The sequence below is a fragment of the Lampetra planeri genome, chromosome 5 (assembly GCF_965212315.1).
Source record: "Lampetra planeri chromosome 5, kcLamPlan1.2.h2, whole genome shotgun sequence".
Lineage (NCBI taxonomy): Eukaryota > Metazoa > Chordata > Hyperoartia > Petromyzontiformes > Petromyzontidae > Lampetra > Lampetra planeri.
The window spans coordinates 18,405,266-18,412,258 of record NC_136111.1 but is presented as its reverse complement, the minus strand read 5'-3'; positions in this window follow the sequence as shown (position 1 = coordinate 18,412,258).

Below are 6,993 nucleotides of genomic sequence, written 5' to 3'. Positions count from 1 at the left end.
ATGGCAACAAGGCTGATGAAGGACATGATGATGATGATGGTGATCGTACATATGACGACTCAAAGATGATGGTGGAGACACTTGGCCCCAGTGACCTTCGCGACGCAAACCTCCGCTCCAGAATGAACATTGCGACGCTTCGCTAGTGCCACGTGCGCGCACGTGCGTGCGGAGAGTAACGCGCGGCGCGTTACGGCGACGCGCGCACTAACGCCCCCGGTTCAGTATTAGGAAATGAGAAGCGGGGGTTTGATGGCGTTAAAACCTCGGCGGAGGACGGACGGTCGCGTCGCCCGGATCCGGACGGCTCCATCCCGGGATTAACCCTCAGGGGGGGGCACCGCGTCTTCTACGAATCGGCGGGCCCGGAAAATACTTTCTCGCACGGCACATGGCATCCCAGCGTCCCTCTCTCTGCCTGCGGCTGCGGCTGCTGCTGCTGCTCAAGTGCTACCTACTCCCAGTTCTGCCGACCACCTAAACGAAAATATTCAGTGAGGGCGTAAGTTCACGGGGCGAGAGGATTTGTGTGAATTCCGTGTTCCCGCGCGGTCCGATCCTGTTTTTTTTTTTTTTCCCAGAGAGCACTTGGGCCACTTCAGCCACGGGATAGTCGAGGTTGGCATCCATGGTGGAAACCCTCCCTGGTCAAGATCTGAACCTAACAGGGTGCTGCTCGTGTGCCGGTCAAATCCTGGTGCTCGACTCGGCTTGACGATGGCACACGGAGCTGCCGGAGAGACCGGAGATCCCAAAGAGCTGGAATGGATTCTGATCTCCCCCCCACCACCCTCCACCTGGCGAGGCGGTGGGGTGGGGGGCAGTGAGTTTTTCTGAACGGGGAAATGTAGTGGAGTTTTGAAAGTAGGGTGACGGAGAGAAACTGGATTTAATGTATAAAATATATCGTAGCGCTTAACGTTGACACTTTAGTTGTTTAAAGAATTTTGTATGTGTTTTTTTGGTTTTCGGATTTAGCGTTGCGTGCGTTGCGCTTGGCTGTGGCTACATGTGGCGTTGGCAAAGGGATTCGGGTTTTTTTTTGGTGACGGTTGCAAAGCAATGCACCCCCCCTCCTCCTCCTCCCCGGGGGCCGATTAAGTTATGATGCAAAGCAGAAGCGGTAGCAGTGCCGAACAGAATGAAGGGGGGGCACAAGGAGCGGAGTAGCCGAGAGATGGATTCACCCTCCGGTTAATTCGTTGGGTGTTAGACGAGGAAGTCGAGGGGGGTGGGATAATTGGTTGGGTTAGACCAGGGGGGGTCGGCGAGCACTACAACACGAGGAGCCATTTTTTTTATTCGGTCAACTAAATATTTCGAGGGCGGCAATGCACGTGGTCCTTAATCAATAACATCACGAAGCGGTTCCTTCATGAGCCACATGCAGCTCCAGAGCCGCAGGTTGCCCGTCCCTGCCCATGGTGAACTGGGGACTGCCATGGTAAACTGGAGTCCCATGGTAAACTGGACTACCATGGTAAAATGGGGACTTCCATTGAGAACTGGACTCCCATGGTAAACTGGGGACTTCCATGGTGACCTGGGGACTCCCATGGTAAACTGGACGTCCATGGCCAGGGCTCGGCAACCAAAATAACGAGACATTTTTTCGAATTTCAAGAGCCGCACTGCAGTCCTTGAAGAGCCACGTGGCGCGGCTCTGGCGCGGCAGGTCGCCCACCCCCCTGAGTGTGACGAGGTGGAGGAAGCGAGTTCGGCGGCGGGCGGGGTGAGCGGGGAGAGACAAAGTGCCGGGGGGTGATAGCGCTGCCTGCACCTCCGTCGACCCCGATGGCGGCATCGAGGGAGCCAGTGTTGGTTTCTCTGCGGCACTCGTTGACGTTCTTGCAAGGGGCTCTCACTGACTCCCCCCCCCCGCCCCCGCGCCTTCGCGCACGCGAACTCCGCGGGTCTCTGACAGAGGTCGCAAACGGGTTTTGATTCCTTACCCGTACCCGGCCGCACCAGGGTCGCAAACGGGTACCCGTACCCATACCCGGCCGGGTACGGGTAGCCGGGTATCGGGTAGGGTACGGGTATCGGGTACCCGGTTGCGACCTCTGGTCTCTGATCTGTGGCGGTTACATTGGCGACGCGACCGAGGCTCTCGCTCGCTCGCTCGCTCGAGAAAAGTAAATCGATGTCAGCTGGCCACGCGGAGGCACTCCATGCGCAGATGCTGGCCTTCATTTAGCAGTGCATTGACCGCGGCTGATTGATTATGTACTGCACGTTGAACTTCCTTCGCGCTGTACGTAGCCAACCGCGCTAATCGGAGGTGCGGAGGAATGGCAAACTTAACGCAAAAATCGGTTGTAGAGGAATTCGTTTTCACTCGAGATGATGAATTTAGACGCGCGTAGTGTCTTCCCAGTGTCGGAAGTGCGTCCCAGAGGGCTGCAGAAAACGCGTCTGGAGGCGCGGCGCGGGTGATCGTCTCGTTTCGATGGCCAGCGACAAGTCGCCACTGCGAGCGTGACCCGGAGTTCGATGACGGTGATTGTTGTTTTTGTATGGAAGCTGGGAAAACGCCGCGCAAACAGCGGACGTGATATCCGGTTGCTGCACGTGGCAGGCTTTGGTTGTTTACAGTCGTAAGTTGGATCCGTGGTGGTGGTGGTGCTGGTGACGGTGGTGGTGGTGATGGTGGTGACGGTTGTGCAATGGTCCCGGTGGTTTAAGTTAAAAAGCGGAGTGGACTTTCCGCGGCAATGCTGTTGCAAATGCAAATGTTGGGTCTACGTCCGTTTTCGTTGTGTGGCGATGCTGTGCGAGTGAGAATGAGTGTGTGTGTGTGCGTGTAGCCAGCCGCCTTAATCGGAGGTTCAGAACGACAAGCGACAGACAAAAACGAGGTCCTAAAGAAAGTGAGTTTTCAATCTGGAAGATTTCAAAGTGCATCGCCTCCGGTGGCTTCCGAATGTCGGAAGGGAGGAGCGCTGCACACGGACAACGACGGAGCGTGATGATCATGGGCAGCGATTAATTAGACACTATGTAGCACGATTTTTGTTCCTGTTATTTTTAAAATGCGTATGCCTAAAAAGTATAGAAAATGGCTATTAATCCCCACAAACTTTGCTTTTGTGACCAAGACTTTATGTGAACGAATGACACACATGCACACGTTTTCTCATTGAAAATATGTACATTTCAAAATATCTCTGTCCTGGTCACAAAAGCAAAGTTTGTGAGGATTAAAAGCCATTTGCTGTACTCTTGAGGCATAAGCAATTAGGAAATAACACTTACTACCCAGGAACAATTTTTTTTTGTTTTTGTTACACAGTGTTACCAATCGTTCGTGCCAAGATCATAACAACTTGATTTGAAGCTTTCGTGACTGCAGGAATTACTCTTATTGCTCTCTATTGAAGGCCTCGACACAGAGGCATTGGGTCTCTGTGTGTCTATGTTGTGTGTGTCTCTGTGTGTCTCTCTCTGTGTGTCTCTGTGTGTGTGTCTCTGTGTGTGTGTCTCTGTGTGTGTCTCTCTGTGTGTCTATGTTGTGTGTCTCTCTCTCTGTGTGTCTCTGTGTGTGTCTCTCTCTCTGTGTGGTTCTCTCTCTGTGTGTCTCTCTGTGTGTGTCTCTCTGTGTGTCTATGTTGTGTGTGTCTCTCTGTGTGTCTCTGTGTTGTCTCTCTCTGCTTGTGTGTCTGTCTGTGTGTCTCTGTGTTGTGTGTCTGTCTGTGTGTCTCTGTGTTGTCTCTCTCTGCTTGTGTGTCTGTCTGTGTCTCTCTCTGTGTCTCTGTGTGTGTCTCTCTCTGTGTGTCTATGTTGTGTGTCTCTCTCTGTGTGTCTCTCTCTGTGTGTCTGTGTGTGTGTCTCTGTGTGTGTCTCTCTGTGTGTCTCTCTGTGTGTCTCTCTCTGTGTCTATGTTGTGTGTCTCTCTCTCTGTGTGTCTATGTTGTGTGTCTCTGTGTTGTGTGTCTCTGTGTTATCTCTCTCTGCTTGTGTGTCTGTCTGTGTGTCTCCGTGTCTGTGTTTTGTCTCTCTCTCTAAAATGTAGTTCTCCCTGATGACGGTTGATTGTGTTGCAATCGAAACGTCGAACTCTATTATTTAATTTATTTTCTTTCTACGTGACTTTACCGAAAGAAACGAAGAGTCATAACAACTGGTGATTCCTATAATAATGATAATGATGACACCCTCATACTGTTATTATTTTACCGCATTCTCCGGATAGTGAGCAGCGACTTTATTTTGTCCCAGCGTCCCGATTTTGTACCGGCTACTTGGTGAGTTTCCATTTTACACTCCGCGCTTCCCCTGATGGGTCTGGGTTAAACACAAGGTGAGCCCCCGAGCGCTTGCGGGTGCATCTTACTTGACAGAGCTGTCTTATAGCCGGAACAGCAGCGTGATGAAGACGAAGAAAATATCGAACACCCAATTGATGGTGACGGTGGTGGTGATAACACTGTAACCAGCGCCCTCTATAGGGGGGTGTGGGGCGGCAAAATCATCATTTTGACCTATCCTGGAGGAATCCGATGAGCTATGAAGCTGTTTTGTCACAGATGTCCAGCCGGGGGGCGCCGGGTCATAAAGTTACAACAACAAACACCGCGATCGAAGTGCGTAGCATAGACAAAGCAAGCAAATCACTGTGAATAAAAGTCAACGATTTGTTATTGTTTTACAAGTTTAAACCCCACTGAGTTGTTTGAGCTTACACGCCATGACGTCAAAGCGCGGGGCGACCCCCTCCCCCCCCCCCCCCAAATTGCGGGGCCCTGGGCGTTCTCCCCGATTCGCTCTCTACCCTCGGCACGGCCATCCGATGTTCGCGATTGGCGCTTCGTCGTGGCCGCGAGGGGGTTTCGCGTTGCGGGAGGGACGACTGCACGCGGGTCCAGAGCAGAGGTCGCAACCGGGTACCCGATACCCGTACTCTACCCGATACCCGGCTACCCGTACCCGACCGGGTACGGGTATGGGTACCCGTTTGCGACCCTGGTGCGGCCGGGTACGGGTAGGCCGTGAGTCACTGGTGAGTAACCGTTTGTCACTCATTTCTAGTAGGGTACGGGTAGGGTACGGGTACCCGTACCCATTTGCGACCCTGGTGCGGCCGGGTACGGGTAAGGAATCAAAACCCGTTTGCGACCTCTGGTCCAGAGACTTTGCAGACTTGGAGGAGTGATGGTGTCTCCGTTATGTTTGTACGTACGGGAGAACTTCTTTCGCACCGTAACGTAGCCAACCAAATGAGAGGTGCGGGGAGGATGATGATGTGTGTGCAAATGGACCTTTGTGGCGACGGAGAGAAGAGGGGTGGTGGTGTTGGTGGTGGTGTTTGTCAACAAGATTTTCGTTCAATCCGTGCGTTGATTTTGGTTAATTTTGAGCGACGGCGCTGGTCATGCACAGGTGCCGTACTCGAAACGTCGGACGCACGCACGCAGAGGAAATCGCCGATTTATAATTTAGTCTTCGCGCCCGCTCCCTTGTTTGTTGTTGTGTTTAGGCTCATGGCTGTCAACCCCTCATCAGTGCCCTCCCTTATTACGGACCAATTCAGACATTAATGGTCACCCCGTGCCCCTAATAAACCTTCAACGTTCAAACTACAGAGTCCCATCACAAGGGAGAAAACACACAAACAATTAGACAACAACAAAACCTACTAATAGGGGTTTTTCCCCTTTTTTCTGGCAACAAAACTGACACCTTTTGCAAGGAATCGTGCTTACATTAACCACAATACTTGCAGTCAAATGCAAACAAAAAACAATACTCTAATACTTTTTTGTTTGCATTTAACTGCAAGTATTGTGGTTAATGTAAGCATGATTCCTTGCAAAACGTGTCAGTTTTGTTGCCAGAAAAAAAAAAGGGGAAAAACCCTTATTAGTATATTTTGGTACTGGCAAAGGAGGTCCCATGATGAAACAACAAAACCATTGTTCGTGTGCCCGTATCGAAACGGCCGAACGCCGTATGGACCTGAAGCAATACGGGGTTAAACCGGTGCAGGGGTTGACAGCTCTCTTTGATTTGGCGACTCTGGAGCTGACATGGATTGGCGATTCCCATCGCTAATCAACTACTGGGCTGTGCCCGCGACGACAAAGCCAGGGATGGGAGGGGAGACGTTTTCACGCGGTTTCCTCCTCCTCCGTTTAGCTTTGACGAGGTGTCGTGTTTAGTTTGTTGTTTTGTTTGTGAGACCGCGTAAGAGATCGGTGTAGATGCGAGGTTGGTTGTTTGTTTGTTTTGATTTTTTTTCTCTCAAGAGGCCTAGACGACTGATGATGCTGCGATGGTGATGAGGTGATGATGATGATGACGAGGTGATGGTGATGATGATGTGATGATGCACTTGGTATCCGCTTTAGCTGGGGGGGGGGGAGTAGTTTCACTCATTAATTAATATAATTGATATAATTGATTCGGCGACCGCGCGTTCTTAAGATTTCTAACTCATCTCAGTAATAACAATACGACGCACAGGCATTCGTTTCGAAGGTGGTTTGTTACAGCTGTCAACATTTGTGTTGTTGTTAATAATTAGGGACCTAGTGAACGGTTTGACACGCGCCGCTAGGCAAGCGTGAACACGCACGGAGTAGCGTGAACACGTGGATGGGTCGGGGGAGGCGGAGGGGGGGGAGCCGGATGTGGGGGCCAGAGGGGGGTGGGGGAGCCCCCCCCCCCCCCCCCCATAGACCGAGGAACCTCCGACACCACAACACCAAGGTTGGCAGGTGGCGTTATCTACGGAACGCGAGGGGTCGCGAAGGGCGTGAATCTGGGTGACCGCCCTGGGCCCCGCGCTTTGGGGAGAGGGGGGGGGAGGTGCGGAGCACGAGGGTGGCGAGAAGTGAACTAATTTTACCTTTGTGCGCGCGAGCACGTGCAAGCTTTGTGTTGTTGTTTCCGTGAGAAATATTTTTTTTTGCACATCTGCTGAGCTAAGGGGTAGCGAGATGTTCACCACACCCTCGCCTGGGGTACAGGAGGTCGTGCTGTCCCATCACGACC